General features: G+C 49.2%; 1 protein-coding gene across 2 annotated transcripts in view; it reads right to left on the minus strand.

Annotated features, from left to right (window-relative positions):
* The window catches only part of SLC8A3 (solute carrier family 8 member A3), a 139,578-nt gene extending 125,670 nt beyond the window's left edge, over nucleotides 1–13,908 (minus strand). For both annotated transcript variants that reach the window (XM_059182454.1, XM_059182455.1), the window contains exon 1: nucleotides 13,293–13,908. The gene's annotated coding sequence lies outside the window, so the exon portion shown is untranslated. The remainder of the gene's footprint in view (nucleotides 1–13,292) is intronic.
* Nucleotides 13,909–21,798: the final 7,890 nt, after the last annotated feature.

Genomic DNA, 21,798 nt, shown 5'->3' on the forward strand with positions numbered 1-21,798 from the left:
GAAGGATGGGGTAAGCCTGTCTGGGGGTGCCGTTCTCACCATGAGCTCAGAGGCTCTCCGTACTCTGGGGCAGCCTGGGGCGGTGAGGGAGCCCCAGATTTGAAAGCAGGAGCTAAGAACTGTTTTCACGAGCTATAAAATTTTAAAGAGTCCCTGCACCTCTCAGGCAATTAGCTTCCTCGTCCAGAAAACTCACGTCGGGTTGGATGATCTCCACAGGACAAAGATTCTCTGATCGCAGGGAGGCGTGTCTCTCCAAAGACAAGGAACCAAAGGGACACGTTCACGTTAGCTTGGCCCCAAGCAGTGTGAGAAACGGGCACAGAATTCAGACTCCCATGGAGCCCTCTGAAAAGAAGAGGGTAGGTGAAGTCAGGATGGTAGGAAGATGCGGCCCAAGGAAAAGGCAAGGAGAGCCTACCATCTGGACTAGCCAAACGCACATTGGATCAAATTCATTTTTTAAACAACCGCTCTTTGAATGCCCACCCCAGGCCAAGCGCTATGCTTGGGGAGTAATGCCATGAACGAGCTATGCCTTGTCCTCAACCTTAGCGTTTTTCTTCTGATAAGGGATGGAGACAAATAAGGAATTCCGGGAATCACTGCTTATGATGACGTCATGGGAAGTCCTATCTGCTCCTTGTGCAGCTCTGAGCTCCCGGGTTGGTCCCTGCACTCCTTGCTTCAAACCATGTGGGCAGTGGCTGCAATGCAGCACGGCTTCATAATATAAAGAATCTTGCAGTAGTATGTGATACGGCATTTTACAATTCTTGCTTCTCCGGTCTCATGAGATTAGCAGATGTGCCTTCCCTAGAAGTCCCTCAAGTTCTTAATGACATCCAAACCGTAGGATAACCTCACGGAACCCTGCTGACATTCTCCTAGGCACTATCACACCAGCACAGGAACCCCCCCGGGGCTGTGTCCCGGAGCAGCAGCCTCAGCCTCCTTGTGGTTTGTATAATCCACTTTTAAAATGACAACAAAAACAATAATCATATCTATTTACCAAGAGCCTACTCTACGGCCAGCATTGCATTAAGCACTTTCCCAGCTGCTACTCAATACCTAAGCAGCCCACAGTGAGACAATCATTATTGTCCATGTTAGAAATGAGGGGACTTGGGCTCAGAGATTAATAAGCCACCCAAAGACCACTAGATGAGCAAGGAGCACAGCCAGGCTATGAAGTTTGGTATGTCAACTGCCAAAATCTGTTTTCCCAACCTCAGGGGATAAAAGGGAGGTTGGAAGAGTAGGGTAAGAATCTGGAGCCCTTACATCAAGAACCGAGAGCCCCCAAAACCTCTACCTCCTTTGGAAAGCCTGCCCTGGCAATGCCCTCTTCCTCCACCTTCAAAACACCTCATTCACTTTCCTGTGTTCCTCTAACCACCCCTGAAGGACTTACACTGACCTGGACTTACAAGCTCACATGTCTATCTTCTACGCTTTTTTTTTTAAGGTTTTGTTTATTTTTTGACAGAGAAAGAGCACAAGCAGGGGGAACGGCAGACAGAGGGAGAGGGAGACGCAGACTCTCTGCTAGGCGGGAAGCCTGAAGCGGGGCTTGATCCCAGGACCCCAGGATCATGACCTGAGCCGAAGGCAGATGCCTAACCACTAAGCCATCCAGGATACCCCATCTTCTACAATCTTATGGGAACCCCCTGAGGGATCTCAATGCAGTTTTTGGTAGATTGATTGATTGATTGATTGATTGATTTTTTAGGACAAGTGGTCATAAGCAGTGGAACTCTCTTGTTAGGGTCAAGAGGTTCAACCTGAACTGACATCCTCTCTGCCTCTAAAATTTTATGAACTCAAAGGCTCATTGATTCCATGACTCTAAGGATTACCAGACTCTGTGGAAGCCAGAGGACTTTTAGCCTCCGCAAGTCCCTGACAGATCTAGGGAGCCAGGAACAATGAGAGTGGGCTAGAGATAGGAAGAGGAGAAGTTGTGTTCTCCACTTACATTCTGCTTCTCCCACTATAGGACCTGCAATAGCTTCTAAGTCATCCCCCAAGCTGGAGGGAGGAATGGAGTTGGGACCGCATGCTGGAGAGCCCTGTGCATTCAACTAACTTTGGAGCTCTAGAACATTCAGACATCTGGACCCTGCTCTAAACCTAAGTTTTGGACTCTCCAGGAGGGGAGCCCCAATATCTAGGTTTCTTAATTAAAAGTTCCTTACCAGATTTTGAGGTACAGTCAAGGTTGAAAAGCCTGGGAGAGAAGAGAAGGGATGCAGCCTGACTCTGACACCAGCAGCTCAGTAATTCCAACCATTAGAGACTTTCTCTGGCCAGGAGAAGAAGTCTTGGTGTCTAGTGAGCTGACTCATGATGGGTATCCGAACGTCTTTCTATGTACTAGATAAACCACACTCCCGGACTCTCACTTTCATACCTTGCCAAGGGTATGCCTATCCACACAAGTAGATTTTCCCTTTGTCTCCCTCTAAACCTGCTGTCTGCTGGGTTTATACTTCTACTAAGGAAATGTAAAAGATCCAGAGTTCCCTTCTTTTCATGGGAAAATGATGCAACCTATCCACTTTCAGCAGGGCAGGTTCTTAGCTATTTTCACTTCCAGTGATGGGAGCTTAGGTTGGCTTGTTCACACTTTTCCTTCTGGTCTCTTAGTCTGTTCGTTCATGTGTTCATTCATTCATTCATGCATGCACGCATTTGAATGTGTATGCGTCACAGGTTGATTTTCACGGAATTATGGTGAGGAAGTTACTCAGATTTACTCTGATTTATACCTTCATTTTTTTTTTGCACACTCAAAAAATAAAAATTAAAAGTTCCTAGAGGGTAGGAATTTGTATCTGTTTTGGTATTTCTGTATCCCCAGTGTCTATCTCAGTGCCTGGCATATAGTAGTTACTCTGTATATATTTACTGAATGAATAGATACATTGAATAAATGGGCAAAAATAGAAGGCATAATATCCAGTGATTTCTCCCACGCTTGGCAGTGTTCAAATGGAGCAGCCCATCTGTCAGGGATGCTGGGAGCAAGGTTTTTCAAGTTTGAGTAGTATGAACGAAAAATAATCCCCTTTGAGGAGTGCTCACTTCACTGAAGAACAGTGACAGAAAACCAAATCATCACAACCAAACAAGTCCTAGACGTGGAAGCATGTGTGATGCGCCAAGAGAGTGCAGAGCAAGGCTGGCCTCGTGCTGTCTGCAGTCATCAGGGCCGGGTGCATGAACCGGGTTTAAGGAATGAACTGGACTTCACCGGGTGGAAGTCAGTGCATCTCTGACAAAAAACAGAAAGCCTATGCTCATGGGCGTGAAGGAGCCTGGCGGAGCAGTGTCTGCTTCGAGAAGGGGGAGCAGTGCAGCTGAAGGGCGGGGCCCTGGGCAGAAGCTGCAGAGGCAAGCGAGGAACAGTTCATAAAAGGCCTCGTACCCCCAGCCAAGGACTTAGAGCATTATCCTGGGAGCAACCGGGAACTCCTGGCACTGATTCAATCACGGGAGGGACAAGAGTGATGGTTTTCCTTTGGACAGGAGACCTCGCGTAAGGACCATGGGGGAGCCAGGCGGGAGAAGGAGAGCAGGGCAAGACAGGAGGCAGGAAGACGGGCCCAGAGGCTCTCCCGGCACCTGAGTGCACCAGGACCGGAACCAGAACCAGAACAGACGCAGTGAGAGTGGGCCTGCGGTGGAAAGTGTAGGTGTGTGAGCTCTTTCGGAAGAAGCATCCACGGAGACCAGCGGAAAATGGGAGAGCAGTGAAAAGAGAATGAAGAGGCATAGCGAGGACCAGATCACATCAGACTTGCTGGCTGTCCCACTGGCCCTGCCACGTCTGTCCTGCATCAGGGATCTCCAAGCCAAAAGCAAAGGAGCCACACAAAACCCGCTGAACTTAGATTCATGTTTCGCATTCGGGACATCCTGCAACAGAGGAGGCCAGCAAGGATTCCGGGCTCTCCGGGAAGACAGCAAGAAGGCCCTGGAATTCAACTAAAGCACCAGATGCTGCCCACTCAAGTCAACATGGTAGTTCTCTGTTGAGTCAGTCGTCCCGACTGTGATAAGCTCTGGAGATGGGGTGATGAGGCAGGTTTGGCCCTCCATGGACTGGTGCACGGAAAAGCACACCAGATCTGGATCTAGATGTGAGCAACGGGTTTGGGGATTTATGTGCACAGGCTGAGAGCATCCCAGAGGTGGTGGAGTTGGACTTCTCATGTCTATCTCATGTCTGTCTCAAAGGAGCATGCAGTTTCACAGAAAAGAAAATAAACTCGTGACCACACTGTCCTTCTGAAATACTGTTAGCTAGAACAATGAAAAGAATTTTTTAAAGACCCAAAATATTGAGAGGAACTCAAATCCTAGAGTGACTAAAAGAAAGCCCGATTCTGTTCATTGACTCATGAAAAAAGTATTTGTCGAGCCCTTACTAGGTGTCCATCACAGTTATAGGCTTCACTTCTGCCTGGAAGTGTTCTCAAATGTATTGAGCAGCAATTAGGTGTCCCAGTCTGCTCTAGCTACTGGGGATTCAATATTATATCTCTTACCTAGATTCCTGCAATAGTTACTGATTTTGCCCCTTCTCTTGTGGTCTATTTTCCACAAGACAGCCAAAAAGTTCTTCTTCTTTTTTTTTTTTAATCAGACCCTGCCATCCTTGGCAACCTCCTCTTCCTGCAGAACTCCTCACCCTGTTACTGCCTTCTGCTTCCAACTTACTGCCTTTCATTCCCCCCACTCTGTTTTGCTGCCTGCATACTCCAGTCTAGCTAAGGTGGCGTTCTCTGAAGGTTCTAGAACATACTAAGCATGCACCTGCCCCAGGACTTTTGCATTTACTGTTCTCTCTGCTTGCACTCCCTCCCCTTACCCTAAATATCCCCAGAGGTCACTTTCTCATTTCGTTCAGGTCTCAGATGCCAGCTTCTGAGAGGCTTTCCCCCTCGTCTTCTCTGAAGGTGATCCCAGCCCTTCCCCCCAGCACTCTCTGGCCCACTACTGTTCCTTTTCTTTATGGCATAGATCACTTGCTGAAATCCTCACTGTTTCTGTTTGTCTACCAGTTTAACCTGGGCTATAATCCCCATGGTAGCTGGAAACCTGTCCTGGTTCACCTTCCTGCCTACATTATGTTCAGGGCAGGCGCCTGGCAGGGTGAGAGTCATGTTTGCTGACTACATCAGTGTGGCCTCCGCAGGACTAAGTTCTGTGGGAAAGAGGCAGCAGTGAGGGGGCCTCCAAACTTCCGGGGAAGCCGGCGGGTAGAGAGCCACTGACCTCAGACAGCAGTCTGTGTCCTCCCTCCAAAAGAACAAGAGCATACACTGTTCGGACAGCAGTCCTGAGGCTGTGTCTAAGCACGACTCCCTCTCTGCGCCACGGCCCCCTCATTGGCACCTTACCCCACAGTGTGCAGCATAAGAACAAGCAACATTTAGAGTGCACCATTCATTCAGCAAGTCTTAAGCAACACTAGCTGCCAATGGTTTACAAAGGCCTCCGTCCTCACCCACCTGGACTCGTGTAATCCTTTCGTGAAGCTGCTCCCACAAGTGAAGCAACCGTGGGGCTCGCTGCGATGCCAAGAATCTCTCTGCCAATTACGGATGGAGCCAGAACCAAACCTCGGTCCTCAGGCCGCCAGCATTCTCCTTCCCCCAAGCCTGAAGGAGCATCATTTCAGAACCGACCAGAAGAACATATCCCCTGCCCAGGCTGGGTCAAGGGAGTGAGAAGCCCAGGGCAGCCTGAGGGGGTATTGTTCCTGCCCCCTTCCTGTTCCCCAGAGAAAGCCGCCTGGGCTTTGGGGGTTATCCCCAGAGACAGGGCTGCCATCGCTCTGCCCTGTTGTCTGCCCATCAGGGGGAAGCAGGTGATTAGCTGCCTTTAGGTCCCTTTCCCTCGGCTCCTTCTCCAGGAGCCTGATTTATTTTAATGCCACTTAATTTCTCTTAATTTTCCAATGTTGAAATATGGAATTAAATCATATCATTGCCTGAATGGAGAACAAAGGGGTTCTGGCAAGCGGTCAAAGTCGTCTCTCTGAGCCACGACTGGGGGCTCTCTCGCACAATCAGCTAACTCTAGGGTGCTCTGGGCCCTCCTGCGACAGGAGGGTGTCACGGGCAGACTCTGAGGACTGGCGGCGGCTGTGTGCTCTCCCCACTCCTCTAACGATTCCCCTAGAAGATGACTCCCCCATTTGTTCCTCCTGAGGGGCTGGAAGGCACAGACTCAATCTGATTCTTCCCATCTCAGTGGGGAGAGAGAACGCTGGTGTGGCAGGGGGTGGGCAGAGCCTGTAGAAAGCTGCTGAGCACAGGAGTCCCACAAGTCGCTCAACAGAGTAGACATAGCTCTCAAAACAGCCATCCTGGATGGAAAAGGAAGGCAGGGCAGTGCGGGAGCTGAGGCCTAGATCAGCTGGAGCGCGTGGAGTCCAGAGCACCACCTGTCATTCTGGGAATGCCCTGCAGTGTGGCAGCAGGAGGGGACTCCAGGCAGGAGCGGCAGCCTAGGGCCATCGGGGCACTCAACCGGCTCGGGGCACCATGGAGGCCACACGTCCAGAGAGTTGAGTCAGCTGGTCTCGCTGCTCTCTAGAAACCCAGTGTGAAAGCAGACACACCAGGGGCTTCAGCGTACAGCTGGAAGGTTCTGAAATGAAAGATGCTGTCGGCAGTGAAAGTATTGTCAGTAGGAGGCAATCTACAGCGTGAGGAGCGAGACTCACAGAATACAGAATTATCAGGCCAGGGGGGGCGGCTGAAAAGTCAAGGCAGCCGACATAACGCTTTCTGATGGATAAGGAACTCAAGGCCCACGGAGCAGAAGTGGTCTCGCCTGCTGTCGTCAGATAAGAACTAAACCATAAACTTCGGCAGCTCAGCGCTGCTTCTGTTAGACCACACTGCCTGCTCCTCGTTTGATTTTTGACTCCACCACTGGTCTCTTTTATGATAAAGGGCACAGATCCCCTTTCTTGACCTTGTTTCACCCACTTCAAAAGTGAGACGGGTTCTTCATTTATTCCCGCCTTCATTTCTCACCGAACACCCACCGCGTCTCCGGCATCATGTGACAGCGAGTGGGAGCGAGAAAAAGCACTCGGTCCAAGAAGGGGGGGCAAGCCGCATGCACAAAACTACATTTCAGTGAGTCTAAGGGCCTCATGAAAAACGGACACCGTGTTATCAAAATTCAGAGAGAGGCTCCCCATTGACGCTCCTGCCAGGAAGAAGCATTTGAGTTTTACACCGAAGAACAGGGAGGATTCTCAGTGAAAGGTAAACCGCGAGCGGAGGCACAGAAGAGGAAAGGACAAGTTCACTGAGGGGCCCACGCGGGACCTGGAAGACAGGAACCTCCACACGCAGCGGTGAAGCGGGCCATGGAGGGCAGGTGGGCGGCTGCCAACCACGGGAGGCCCTTCTGGGTCTCTGTGGAGGACAGTGATGGGCCTAGAAGGCTGTTTTAGGAGGGGGATCTTGACCCAGTCTTACCACGAACTGAAGAACTGGGAGGCTGAAGCTGGAAAGACATTAGAAAGCTAATTTATAGAGTATGACAATAATCGCAGCTCCGTGGTAGGGGTATGGTGAGGCCTGAAGGGAAAGTCAATACAGAGCACTTTGCAACCGAGGAGCTAACAGGTGGCACAAGCACAGGTGTTGGTCACTGTAATAACAGCTGTCATTGTTACCGCTACGATGTCGTAGGAGGTTATCAAATGCACTCAGGGGCTGGTGGTAGGGACAGCGAAAGTGGGGATAGACTTCATGGACATCAGCAATATTCAGGAATAAGGCAGAGGAGACAGACAGACACTTGGGGGATTTGAGCCAGGGTGACTGGAAGTTGGCTGGTGCCGTCAACACAAAGCGGGAAATGAAGACAAGTAGCTCTTAAGGACAAAGACGGTGTCCATTGAGCAGCAACTCAGTTTGAGGAGCTGAGGTGACATCTTGTTGGAGGTATTGTGCAAGGGGCTGGAAACAAGACACCAGGCTTGGAGAGCTGCGGTGACAGTGAAGCCGCAGTCACAGCAGAAACCACGAAGGAGACGGCAGAGGGGCAGTCGAAGGGGACAGTGGGAGGGAGGAAAGACTCCTGGAGAGGAGGTGGAAGGGGGACCATCTAGAGACCTATGGGTCCCGGAGAGCTCAGCGTGATGGGAGCCAAGTGGGCAAAGTCTTCGGGAGCTAACAGTCAATCTTATCAGGGCGAGGGGTGCGCGGGTGAGATCAGAAATCAGTTACTCCATTCGGGGGGAATGAGAAGTCGTTGGTGGGTGATAGTTGGGCAGAAGGTAGAGAAAAGTGGGAAAGCATGGGGCTAAACAAAGAAACCAGTGGTGACAAAGTGAAGACAGCAGTTTACTCTAAAAGTTCAAGAGCTAGTGAAAACTGCATGGAAAGGATAGGAGTTGGACAAGAGCCAGGGCTTGCTGACCATGCCTACATTTGGAGGGAGGGGACCCAGGGCTGAAGGAGAAAGCACGCAAGATGGGCTATGAAGGCAGAGCAGGGCTGGCCCCTGGGCCCCATGCAGGAGGGGAAGGGAGCTCTTTCTTACTCTGAAACCAGGGCCAGGGAAGCACAAGGAACCAAGTGGGGAGGTCAGGGTGCAAGGAAGAACGTTGACCAAGTGCATGCTATTTGGCTTCGTTCTCAAGGATGAGCATAGCAGTGCATGACCCTGAGGTCCTCTCCTCTCAAGTGATTGGGAAATTACTGCAGGGAAGTCAGAGCAGGACCCCAGTTCCCAGTCCCAGTTTCCAGTCTCACATCCACATCCAGGCCCCACATGCTCCAGCACTCCTGCCGCACAACCAGGAAAGCATTACTTGTCACTTCAAGTATCAAAGCTGTAAATTTCATCCAGGATAAACTAGAACTGTTGTCTTTGTAGACATGATTCTGTAGACCATATCCAAATACACTTGATTCTGGAAGTAGCCTTTACTCACCCTCCATAGTATCAAAAACTACACATAGACATATACAAACTCACGTGATTCTTCCTATCTAAACGTCTTGTTCAATAGTCTCTATGGCTCCAAATATGAAACTAACTCCATTCTTACTCTTCCAGGCTCCTTGTTGAGACCATCCCCAGTCCTCAGAGACCTCGGATCTTTAGGGGTTCACCCTGCTCTGCAGCTCAGTAGGCCAGGAGGTGTGTGTTACACCTGCAGGAGCCACTGATCCTTTTCCCTGAGGCACCCTGTCCGGTGTTGGAGTGCCCATTCAAAACACAGACAAACAAACACAAGCCAATCTCGTCAAAGAAAGTGGTGGAACATCTTCCTAGAGGAGCAGCTCTGGTTTATACACTAAATCAGAAAGAAGAACCCGTACCCCTCCCTCACAGGCCACCCAGAAGATGCCTTGGGCTTTTCCCACAGCCTTCTGGATCCGCACCTCTGTCTCTCTCCCTATAGTCCAGTCTCGACATACCTTCTCAAATGCAAACCTGACTGTGCACTTCAGTGCCAGCAACCTTCCTAAGCCCCTACTGGCAACAGCAAAAATCCTTATCATGGAGTACAAGCCCTTCAAGATTTGGCCCCTAAAGAACCGTCCTACACTGTTGGTGGGAATGCAAGCTGGTGCAAAAACAGCATGGAGGTTCCTCAAAAAGTTGAAAATAGAGCTATACTACGACCCAGCAATTGCACTACTGGGTATTTACCCTAAAGATACAAATGTAGTGATCTGAAGGAGCGAGCACGTGCTCCCAAGTGTTTATAGCAGCAATGTCCATAATAGCCTAACTATGGAAAAAACCTAGATGTCCACCAACAGATGAATGGATAAAGAAGATATGGTATAGATACACAACGGAATACTATGCAGCCATCAAAAAAGAAATCCTGCCATTTGCAATGACGTGCCTGGAACTAGAGGGTATTATGCTGAGTGAACTAAGTGAATCAGAGAAAGACAATTATCATATGATCTCCCTGATATGAGGAATTTGAGAGGCAACATGGTGGGGTTGGGGGTAGGGAAGGAAAAAATGAAACAAGATGGGACCGGGGAGGAGACAAACTATAAGAGACTCTTAATCTCACAAAACAAATTGAGGGTGTTATGGACATTGGGGAGGGTATGTGCTATGGTGAGTGCTGTGAAGTGTGTAAACCTGGGAATTCACAGACCTGTACCCCTGGGGCTAATAATACATTATATGTTAATAAAAAATAAAAAATTAAAATTCCAAAAAAAAAAAAATTGGCCTCTAGAGTCCTCCAAACCTCTCTCCCAGAACTGTACCCTCTGTCTTCAATCATTGGCCTTATGCACCTTAGGCCTTTGCATGTGGAGCCCTTCTGTCCTAACATTTTCTCTCTGCTTTCACCAAAGCCAACTTCTACCCATCCTCTCTTTCTGGGATTCAATGTCCCTAGAAGTCCTCGGGAAGGCTCTGTGGAGAGGTGATCTCCCTACATGCTTCCACTGTACCCAGGATCTATCCTCCACTGAAAGGAGTCACTAGCTGATTATTCCTGCGGGAATGAATGTATGTTTATGAGGAAAAGGACCGTTCTGTTTTATTTACCTCTGTACCTGGCAGATGCCTGGCAGAGCAGGCTGTTGTTGAATATTTATTGAATAAATAGCTGATTGAATGAATAAATGAATGTTTTTCTTTTAGAGTCCAATATATGGCTGAGCCTCACCAAACAGTTGAGCCTCTGGGCAAAACAACCAGACTGAGTGAAAAGGGGGTCACCCCTCTCTTCTTACCTGACTTTGGTCACTTTAAAGAGAGGCCAAGATGCGAACCACGTTCCCCCAGATCCAGAATGGGAGCATAGACTGGACCATGCAGGCCAAGGAATAATGCCCCCCATCACGGCCCCATGGACAATCCCAGCAACTCTGCCCAGAAACTGTACAGGGGTGCCGCCTGGCACAGGGACAGGGCAGGGATGGGGCAAGAGCCTACTCCCTCAGCTTCAGGGTTCCGGCCCAGGAAGGAGCCTGAAGAAGGAAATGTTTTTTTACAGGGTCCGTTTGATAACCCCATTTTCTTTTCTGTGACCAGGAGGCCATACAGAAGAGATACCAAAGAGGACAGCAGAGGGGCAGGAGCAGAGAAGAGAGCTACCTTGGCCCTTCGAGTTCATTCTCCACCCAGCATGTACTGACTGCCTACTCTATGCCAGGCACAGTGCTAGGCCCTGCAGATACACCATGAATAAACAGCAGTTATGTTCCCTCCCTTCCTGCAGCTTACTGTCTAGAGGTGTGACTAGCATTTATTCCACCACACAAGTAAACTGAATGTGCCTCTTTAAATTATTTCAAAATAACAGGTTCAGCTTATGAGTGTACAGACGTTCTGGCTGGGCCAGAGATGGTATGGAAGGCATCCTTGAGGAAGTAACCAATGACCTAGAAGCTGGAGGGAGACTAGGAGTACATTAGACCAGAAAGGAGTTGGAGTTTAGGGGTGTTGGAAGAACAAGAAAGCATCCCAAGTACAGAAAATCGCATGAGTAGCCTTTCCATCTCCATTAAGTTCAAGAACGACTTCAAGTTCAGTTCTGTAGGCTCCATCTTTTTCTTCTCAACCCAATATCCATATTTTATTTAAAGAAAGGGGCTAGGGAGTGGACACGTGTGGGGGGACCTCAGGCAGGAATTGTAGGCAGCGATGAGAAGCTGGGGTGATCAGCCCACACCAAGAAGCTCTGGCAGCCTTGGTCCCCACGTGAGGCACCGCACCGCATGAAAAGGCAGGTTCCTCTCAAAGTTGCGAGCCCGCTAAAAAGAAGGGCCAGCAGGAGGCCGGCGCCCCTGTAGAGTGCACGGATCCCCCATCTCAGGAAGAGCATGGCGCAGAAGCTATATTTGAAAATTGAGGTAAACAAGAGCTCAGCTCCAGTGGATGGGGCACAACAGCTGTGGGAGATTAATCACAGGCGGCTGCAAGTCACCGGGTCGGCAGAGGCCCGGAGGCTTCCCTTTCGGTGCCCCACCGGTAGGCCCGCTGCGTGCCCATCACGTACCCACAACTCCCTCGGCTCGGGGTGTTTCTCGACCACCCGGGAGCTCGGAGTCTCGCTGCCCGCGGCAGCCTGCCTTTCTGAGAACCTGCCCCAATTTCAACCTCTGCCCAGGAGACTGAACCAGCAAACGGGCAGGGTTTTTTAGTCGCCACAAAAGATGAGTGAATGCGTGAGTGAGTGAGTGACGGAGGGAGGGAGAAGGAGGAAGGGAGGGAGCAGGGAGAGAGAGGGAGGGAGAGGGAGAGAGAGAGAGAGAGGCGGGCAGCAGGCGGGTAAATTTATGGCACTGCATTAAAGGCATTTGTTCTATTTAACCACCGCCCGCCCCCCCCCCCGCACTCCCTCCACGGTTAAAAATAAAACTCAGTGAATAAAGACCAAAAACTGCTTCCCACCCCCCCATCCCCCCAGAGCAAATCGCTTTCTTCATCTCTCCCAGTGGCTTGGGTCCTCGGGGCAGGTCCGGCAGGGTCTGCAGAGCAGCGCTAGCCTCCGAAGGAGGGCCTCTGGGTGCGCGCGCGCGCGCGCGTGTGTGTGTGTGTGTGTGTGTGTGTGCGCGCGCGCGTGTGTGTGTCTCGGGGAGGATGGCGAGAGTGGGTAGTTACCACACCTCCCTTCTCCCCACCTGGCCGCGGCCCGCCCAGACCCTCGCTGTCTGGAGCGCGGGGGACCCGAGCAACCCTCCCTCTCTCCCCGCCCTCTTGGCCGCGGCGGGCCGGTGCGCCGGGGCTGCAGTTCCCGACCCGCCGCCGCGGAGTCCCGAGGCTGGGCGCGTGCGTGCGTGTGTGCACGCGGGCGCGCGCCGCGGGGTAACGCGCTCGGCTCCTAGCCCCCGACCCCGGCGGGCACTCGGAGCCCCGGGAGCGCCGCACGGCCGGGCGCCGCCAGCACACCGGCGCACAGGCACACATGCAGCCGGCCCGCGCCGCAGCGTTCCGTGTCCCCGGGGCGCACCCGCCGCCCGAGAGCACACACACACACGCCCCGGCGTCTCGTTCTGCGCCCCCCCCCGACCCCCTCAGACACTCTGCCACATGCCCCCCCCCCAGCTCCGCAGACAAAACGTTCACTTTCCGAGGCACCCTCCCCCCACCTCTTGAGGCACTAAACCCACGGGAAGGCAGCCGGTATGAATGATCTCGGGAAATAACTTAATTAACACCGGCATTCACAAGCGGGAACCCTCCGGAGGGGCGTCCCAAGCCCCCAGCCTCGGCCTCCCTCTGAGGGGGAAGGGCAGGAGGCTCACCCCATTACTCACCGTTTCCTCCCGGTCTCCCGAGCGGAGCGGCCAAGTGAGGGGGAAGAGGAAGGTGCGCGACGCCCCGCCGCCCGGCTGCTCAGCGGCCGCAGCGGCTCATCGCCCCCGCGGGCTGCCCGCCGGCCGCAGCCGCGTCCGGGGCATGTCAGTCGGCCGCCGCCGCCGCCCGCGGGGCTCGTGGGCTCGCAGGCTTCCGGTGTGGGGGAGGTGGGGCGCGGGCTGCGGCCGGGGCAGGGGGCCTAGGGAGGAGCGGGGAGACCCTCCCGAGGACCCCCGGAGGAGCCCGGGCCGGGGCGCGGGCTCGGGGTTGAGCGCGGGGAGGCCCGGAGTCCCGGCCGCCGGCAGCGGGGGGATCCCTGCCGGGAGGGGCAGGAAGGCGGGCGGCCCGGCGCGCCCTGGCGGCTCGGAGGGACCCCGGCTCGCGGCCGCGTCGCCGGGGCTTTCCCGGGGCTGGGCGCGCGCCGACTCTCCGCCTGGCACGCCGTCACCGCGGGGGACGTGTCGGCCTCGCGGCGCGGAGGGGACGCGCGGAGGGGCTGGTTTCTGGGCGAGCCGCGAGCTTTGCCCATTAAGCTGCAGCAAGAAGCCAAATCAAAAAGCCAATCTCCAAGCCTCCCAACCGAACGTCACCCTATCAGCTGGGAGCCAGGGAGCCGCACCGAATGACAAGCCGCGCATATTTATCCTCGCGCGCCGAGGGGGGATTTTCAGATAGCGTCCCGAGCAGCCGCGGGGAAGCAGACCTGCGCCTCGCGGCCCCGCCGGGCCCTGGGGGACCCAATGAGGGCGGGAGCCCTCGCCCGCGGCCACTCACCCACCCACCCACCCAACGGCCGGAGCCCGGCGCCCGGCTCCTCGCGGCCGGCGGCGGTCCCGAGACGGCGGCGCGTCCTGACCTGGATTCCGCGGAGTCCGGGTCTCCGGTCGGCGGGCGGGGAGGGCGGCCGGGCGGGCGCGCAGCACCGGCTTTCCCCTTGTCCTCAGGAGACGCCGCCTGCAATTCCGAAATTAAGTCTCCACCAACACATCTGTGGTTTTTAAATATAGCAGGGGACGATTACCCAGGCAGGGTCCACCCAGGCCTAAGGGAGGAGTTGAGGGGGATGGAGGTTAGCAGGGGAGGGAAAATAAAACTCCCTTTTTCCCCTCTTTTTTTCTTCTGTTCTTGGTGCAGAACTCAGTCTGTCATTTTCTCAACCCAAATCAAACAACAGCTTGCGAGAGACGCTTGGGTGAGTGCTGGTATGTTGGCTTTGGGGTTTTTAAGGCTAAAAATAAGAGGGGGCTGCCTCCCAAATTGCTGCTTACTCTGGGCCTGGAGCCTGGAGGAGAGATGGTCTTTTGATGCAGCAGCAGAACTAGGGATTGGGGCTTGGCTCAGACAAAGTGTACACACGTAGCCTGAAATCAGATGCCTGTAATTTCTTCTATATTTGTCAGGCGTGGTCCTGGAGGCATGAGGGGTGGGCAGGCCTCCCCCCCCCCCCAAAATGAGGTTTCTTCTAGTTTATCGATGGCATTAGGCGATCTAAAAGGAGCGGGGTGGCTGACGGGCTGGCCCTTTGTAGAGGCACCGCTATGAATTCTGGGGCAGAATCCCAAGGGTGAGAAGTTGTTCCTCTGCGGCCTGAGGCCGGTCTGGGAGGGCCAACGAGGAAGAAAAATGCTTAGCATGTATCAGCTCCTCCTTAGGATGGGCAGCCTTGCCAATGAACTTGACTGTTTTATTTTATAAAACTACATGAGGTAGGAACAACGACCAACTCCACGTTTCTGTTGAGAAAACCGAGTCTCAGAGAGGCTAAGAACCATCTCAAGGCCACAAGCAGCAGAGCTAAGGATGGGAAGAAGGTGGAACCAGCTGGAGTTTTGCTGATCATCGCAAGGATATGTGCAAATTCCAGGATCCCCCGGGGGACTCTTCGGGAGCAAGGCTTGGTGGGAATGGACAAGTGAGCATAGGAGTTAGAAAACATGTGAGCCTGGGGTGACGGGAGTTCTTTCCTGATCCCTTGACTCACTACTCCTTCAGCAAATCATGTGGTGGTTTCCATCCTGAGTTCGAGTCCTGGGTGTGCTCCTCACTGAGCCTGGTGATCTCAGACCCCAGAACCTTCATGGCTCTTGAGTTCAGTTAATGTTAAGGCCGAAACACTGACTCTGTAAGACTTCAGTTACTTCGAAAGTTTGGGATTTTAGGATATGTCATTGGTGCGATCTTCCTTGTATTTGTTTCCACGGATGCTGACTGGTCTGCAGTGAAGACCAAGGCATGGCTGGTGGGTGTGTAAGTTGGTATTGCTTTTAGGAAGGGCACCTTTGAAAGATATATCAAATTCCTTAAAAAATATGAATCTATTTGACTCAGTAATTTTATTCATTTTATTCATTGAAATTTACTCTATGGCAATAGTTAAGAATGTGCTCAAATACTTAGTTACAAGGATATCCATGATAGTGTTTATAACAGCAAAAAAATGGAAACATTTTGGAGCACCTGGTTGACTTGGTGGGTTAAAGCTTCTGCCTTCTTCTCAGGTCATGATCCCAGGGTCCTGGGATCAAGCCCCACACGGGGGGGGGGGGGGTGTCTCTGCTCAGCAGGGAGCCTGCTTCCCTCTCTTTCTCTCTCTCTGCCTACCTCTCTGCCTGCTTGTGATCTCTGCTGTCAAATAAATAAAATATTTTTTTTTAAATGGAAACATCTTAATTTTCAAACAGAATTGTTTGTGCAGGTTGTGTTATATGACATAATGGTACATTCTACCATTATGAAAATGCCAGTGCAGCATTTCATGTATTGACATGGAAAGGTCTGCATGATATGTTACTGAGAGAGCAAAAGGAAATGGAACATAGAATGTGACACTGTGTGTGTGTGTGTGCCCGCCCTACTAGCATAAAAACACCAAAATGGTAGTAGTTGTTATCTTTGGGTGGTGGGATTCTTAGTGATTTATTTTTCTATTAAAATCAACTTTATTGGGGCACCTGGGTGGCTCAGTGGGTCAAGCCTCTGCCTTCAGCTCAGGTCATGGTCTCAGGGTCCTGGGATCGAGGCCCGAATTGGTCTCTCTGCTCAGCGGAGAGCCTGCTTCCCTCTCTCTCTCTCTGCCTGTCTCTCTGCCTACTTGTGATCTCTCTCTCTCCATCAAACAAATAAATAAAATCTTTAAAAAAAATAAAATCAACTTTATTGAGGTGTAATTTGCATACAATAAAATTACCTGTTTTAAGTGTACAGGTTGATGGGTTTTGATAGCAGTACACACAAGTATAACAACCACAATCAAGATACAGAACATTTACATCTCCCCCCAAAGTTCCTAGCCCCTTTGCAGTTATCCCTCCTCCCCTCAAGCAACCACTGATCTGCTTCCGGCCACTGTAGATTAGTTTTGCTTTTTCTAGAACTTTCTTTTTTGTGTCTATTTATGGCTCTTGATATTTCTTCAAATAACATTTCCCATTCGCTAAAACAGCAGCAGTGACAATACACACAGAACTGGTCTTATCCTCTTTCTAGAACTCCCAGAAACTGATGGGAGCTTCATCTTTTTTTCACCTGTAGCAGGTGTGGCTGGGCAGGAAGGTGGGAGGCGAGGAGAGCATCTCGGCTCATTCAACCATTGCTGAGGGCAGAGTGACTCGTGGGGGTTATCTGACTTCCAGGTAGACTGAAATCACCAAGCCCAGTTCTGCATTCTGGGTCTCTGTGTCCTCACCTATAGCATGGAAGAAAAATTAATAACAACAGTAACATCCACTCGTGGGGTCGGCGCGAGGATTCCGTGAGATTCCAGTTTCTGATATAGAGTAATTCTCAAATGCATGTCAGTTCGCTCTTTCTCCCCCTTGCCCTGCTTTCCTCCCACTGTATGCTCTACAACCACCTGTCTCCTCTGAACATGGGGCAGAGTCCCACTTTATCCCCCTCTCTACGACCTGCATACAGGGTTATAAATAACTACGGTAATTCTGAGGACAGTCTGCCTTCAGTTTCTGCCGTTGTTTATTCCCTAATTTCTGGTTGTGGTCGGACGTGAGGAGATCTTCACAGGAGAGACAGCAAGCAGGCTACTTGTTGTCAGCAGCGAACAAGAGCCACAGACTTCATTTTCAAAATCAGGAGGAGACAGAGGCCAGAGAAGTAGGGGGATTCAACCCAGTCACAGAGCTCACATAGCAAGTCCATTATGGGCTGCATGGGGACCCCTTCCCCCAAATGCGTAGGTTGAACTGGTAGCTTCCTGTGCTTCAGCATGTGAGGGCCAAGAGATAATTAAGTTAGATGAGGTCATCAGAGTGGGCCCTAATCAAATGACGGGTGTTCTTATAAGAAAAGGACGGGAGCACAGATAGGCAGTGGGAAGACCATGTGAAGACACACCAGGGAGGCAGCCATCTGCAAGCCGAGGACAGAGGCTGCAGAAGATCTCAAACTTTCTGACACCTCGATCTTGGGACTTCTCACCTGCAGCCTGTGAGGAAATGAATTTCCACTGCTTGAGCCACTCAGTCTTTGGTATTTTGTGATGGCGGCCAGAGCAGACTCATACAGAATCCGGGTCTTCTGGCTGATTCCTGGCAAGGCTGGCTCTCTTCCAACTTCAAGGAGTTCCTTCAGGTTATTTGGTACCTTAAAACAACCCGGATTTGGGAATTCATTTGGATAAAAATGAATGAACGAAATACATGGGGCTGGGGAGAAAAAATAAAGCAGAGGAAAAGGTAAAGGCTGCCAAGGGAGGGAGAGGAGATCATTTGGCTTTTTAATTGGAAAGATTGGGGAGTTTGTCTTGGAAGCTTCAATGACAAAGAGTCAGTACAGTGAGAACTCAAAGGAGAAGGGGGAGGGAGCCATGATGATGCTTGAAGGAAGAAGTTTCCAGAACAGGAAACTCTGAGATTCATAAGCAGGAGTATGTCAGACCTGTTCACGAAAAACTGTTATTTATTCCTCACGTCCACATTGGGAGCTGCATAGCATCCTTTTATCTAGAGAAGAAGAAACTTCAAGTGGGAGAAGTCACCCCCATGAGGTCACCCAGACAAGAGCAGGTAATGAATGCCCTTCTTTCTCCAGAGGCTGGCAGCACAATGGGGCAGATGGGCTGAATATTGAGAACCTGCCCTGTGGTTTCTTCTTCCTTAGGCCCCACTACTTACCATTATGCCCCAAAAGCTCCTCAAGTCTGTACCTCTCCAGACGTGGGGCCTCAGGCACCTCACTGAGACCAGCCCTGCCTGCCTTTGCTGCCTTTAGCTCTGCTTGTCACAGACACCACTGTGCCCAGGTGCTGGCATGGACTATAAAATCTGAGAGCAGTTGAGGAGAGGCAGAAGCAGACATCACGTTGAACTTAAATAAAATCTGGAGCAGCTATGTAGGAGAGAGAGAAGTTTCACACGGAATGTTTGGTAATGGGAGAGTTTAGGAAGACAGAATTCTTTTTTCCTTAAGATTTATTTATTTATTTAGAAAGAGAGAGAGAGAGAAAGAGAGAATCTCAAGTAGGCTCCGAGCTGAGCATTGAGCCTGACGTGGGTCTCCATCCCAGGACTCTGAGATCATGACTTGAGCCGAAACCGGGTCAGATGCTTAACCGACTGAGCCACCCAGGCGCCCATATAATTCTTAACTCTCTTATAACCTGTATTTTCAACATTTTTCACTTAATTATTTTTCTGTTGTTTCCTTTATTAAAAGTGTCTGTTGAAGGAGAACACACATACGGACAAGTGTACAAGTCATAAGTCCAAGCTCAAAGAATTTTCATGAAGTGATTGTATTTCATTGAGTCATTACCCAGAACGATAAATATTACAAGTGTCCCAGGTACCCCTCAGGTACCACACCCAATGATGCATCCTTTTTGTCTTCAAAGGTACCTGCTCTCCTGACTTCCGAACCGTTACATGAATTTTATGTGATTTCTGAACTTTATATAAGTGGAAACACAAAATGTACTATTGGGTCTGCTCACAGTGGGTCTGTAAGGTTTATCCAAAGTGTGTGTAGCAGCAGTTTGTTGCTTTTCTTTGCTGTGGTATTTCCATTGGGTGAATATGCCCCCAATTTAATTTAATTTTTATTCTGCTCATGATTGTTTTCTTTTGTTTTGTTTTTATTATTTTGAATAATGCTGCTAGGAGCATTTGTATGCATACGTTTTGGTTTACATATGTACTTGCTTCTCTTGGGTCTATGTCTCAAAATGGACTTGCTGGCTCATGAGGCGGGTGAATATGCAGCTTTAATGGATAATGATAGTTTTCAGTTGATGGTAAGATTGCACCTTCCCCTCCCCAGCATTGCTGCATTAGGTCATTGGCAGTGCTGAGTTTTATCAATCCATTTAATTTTAGCCATTCTGGTGAGTATATACTTAATCGTGGCTTTCATTTACATTTTCCTAGTGACTAGGAAGTCGGAATTTTTTCCTATATATATTCCCCTTTGGATAGTCTCTTTTGTTAAGTGTCTGATCAAGTCTGTTGCTTATTTTTCTAGAGCGTTGTCTGTCTTTTTCTTATTGACCTTGTGAGGGTTCTTTACATATTCTGGATTCAAGTCCTCTGTCATTACATGTGTTGCAACTATTTCCTCCCAGCCTGTGGCTTGCCTTTTCATTCTCTTAATTGTGTTTTTTGATGAATAATTTTTTTATAGTTTTAATGTAGCGCATTTATCATTTTTTCTTTACCCTACATGTTCTATGAGACTTTCAAGGCCTTTAAGATATTTTTCTGTTATCTTCTGGAATTCTTATTTTTTATGTTTCAAATTTAGATCTATAATTCCAAAATTTTATTTTTTTCATGTTTTTATTTGAGTATAATTGGCATACAATGTTACATCAGTTTCAGGTGTACAACAACATAGTGATTCAACTACTCTGTATGTTGTGCTCTGTCCACCATTAGGGTAACAACCATCTGTCACCATACAAGGCTATTACATTATCATTGACTATATTCTCTATGCTGTGTCTTTTATTCCCATGACTTCTTCCATAGCTGGAAGTTTGGATCTCCCATTCTTCTTCACTCATTTTTGCCTACATCGCCCCCTCACCACTGCCCTTCCCTCGACCAACCACCGGCTTGTTCTCTGTAGCTATAGGTCTATAGAATTACTTTTTTAAAATGTAATGTGAAGAAGGGGTGAAATTTCTTTTTTTTCCCATATGGACATACAGCTGACCCAGTACAATTTGCTGAAAAGAGATCATTTCACCTGCAGCACTACCTTTTGATACAAACCAAGTATTTGTGTTTGTATGGGTCTGTTTATGGACTTTCTAGTTGGTTTTATTTGCTTATTTTTCTCTTCTTTTATTCACATATGTCTTAATTGTTGTAGCTTATAAGAAATCTTGACATTTGGTAGAGTGAGTGTTTTTGCTTTGTTCTTTTCATGAATATCTTGGTTATTCTTGATCCTTTGCAATTACATATAAATTTTAGAATCAGTTTATTAGATTTCAAAAAAAAAATGCCTGCTAGAATGTCAAGATGGCCCTGAATCTATAGATCAATTTAAAGAGAATGGACATCTTTATAATATTGAGTCTTTTGCATGAACATGGACTATCTACTTATTCAGATCATCTTTAAATTCTCCCAGTAATGTTCTAAAATTTTCAGTGTATAGGTCTCACACATATTTCTTTTGATTTATTCCTAAGTATTTAGATTTTGTGATACCAAGTGGTATTGTTTTCTTTATGGTGTCAAACAAAAATCTGTTGTAAAACAAAATTTTATGTTAAATTGTTTTTATACTAAATAAAACACTACTGATTTTTGTGTACTTACTTTGCATACAATGACAGTGCTAAAATTTTTAGTTTTCACAGTGGTAGATTTTGCCTTTTTATTCATTTTCCTTATACATAATCATGTTTACAGATTTCTTCCTTTCAAATCTTTCATTTTTGCACTGGTTAGGATATCAAACACAATGGAAAATAGAAGTGGATATGATGGGACTCTCTCTAGTTTTTTTCTTCATCTTAATGGAAATGGTTTCAGTATTTTCCCATTAAATATGAAGTTTACTGTACGTTCTTCATAGAAAATCTTTATGATATTAAGGAAGTTCCCTTCAATTCCTAGTTTCTTAAAGTTTTTTTTTTGGAAAAAATCATAAACTTGCATTGAAAGTTATCTAATCTTTTCTTTGTATCTACTGAGATGATTGTATGAAAATTTTCCTTGCTCTGTTAAAGTGATAAACTATATGGACTCATTTTCTTTCTTTTTTTTTAAGATTTTATTTATTTATTTATAAAGATTTTTATTTATTTATTTGAGAAACTGAGAGAAAAGCATGAGAGGGAAGAAGGTCAGAGGGAGAAGCAGACTCCCCACTGAGCTGGAAACCTGAACTGAGACATGATCCTGGAACTCCGTGGGACCATGACCTGAGCCAAAGGCAATCGCTTAACCAACTGAGCCACTCAGACGTTCATTTATTCATTTTTCTTGAGAGAGAGGGAGG

Source organism: Mustela lutreola, chromosome 7 (assembly GCF_030435805.1).
Source record: "Mustela lutreola isolate mMusLut2 chromosome 7, mMusLut2.pri, whole genome shotgun sequence".
In the NCBI taxonomy this organism is placed as follows: domain Eukaryota; kingdom Metazoa; phylum Chordata; class Mammalia; order Carnivora; family Mustelidae; genus Mustela; species Mustela lutreola.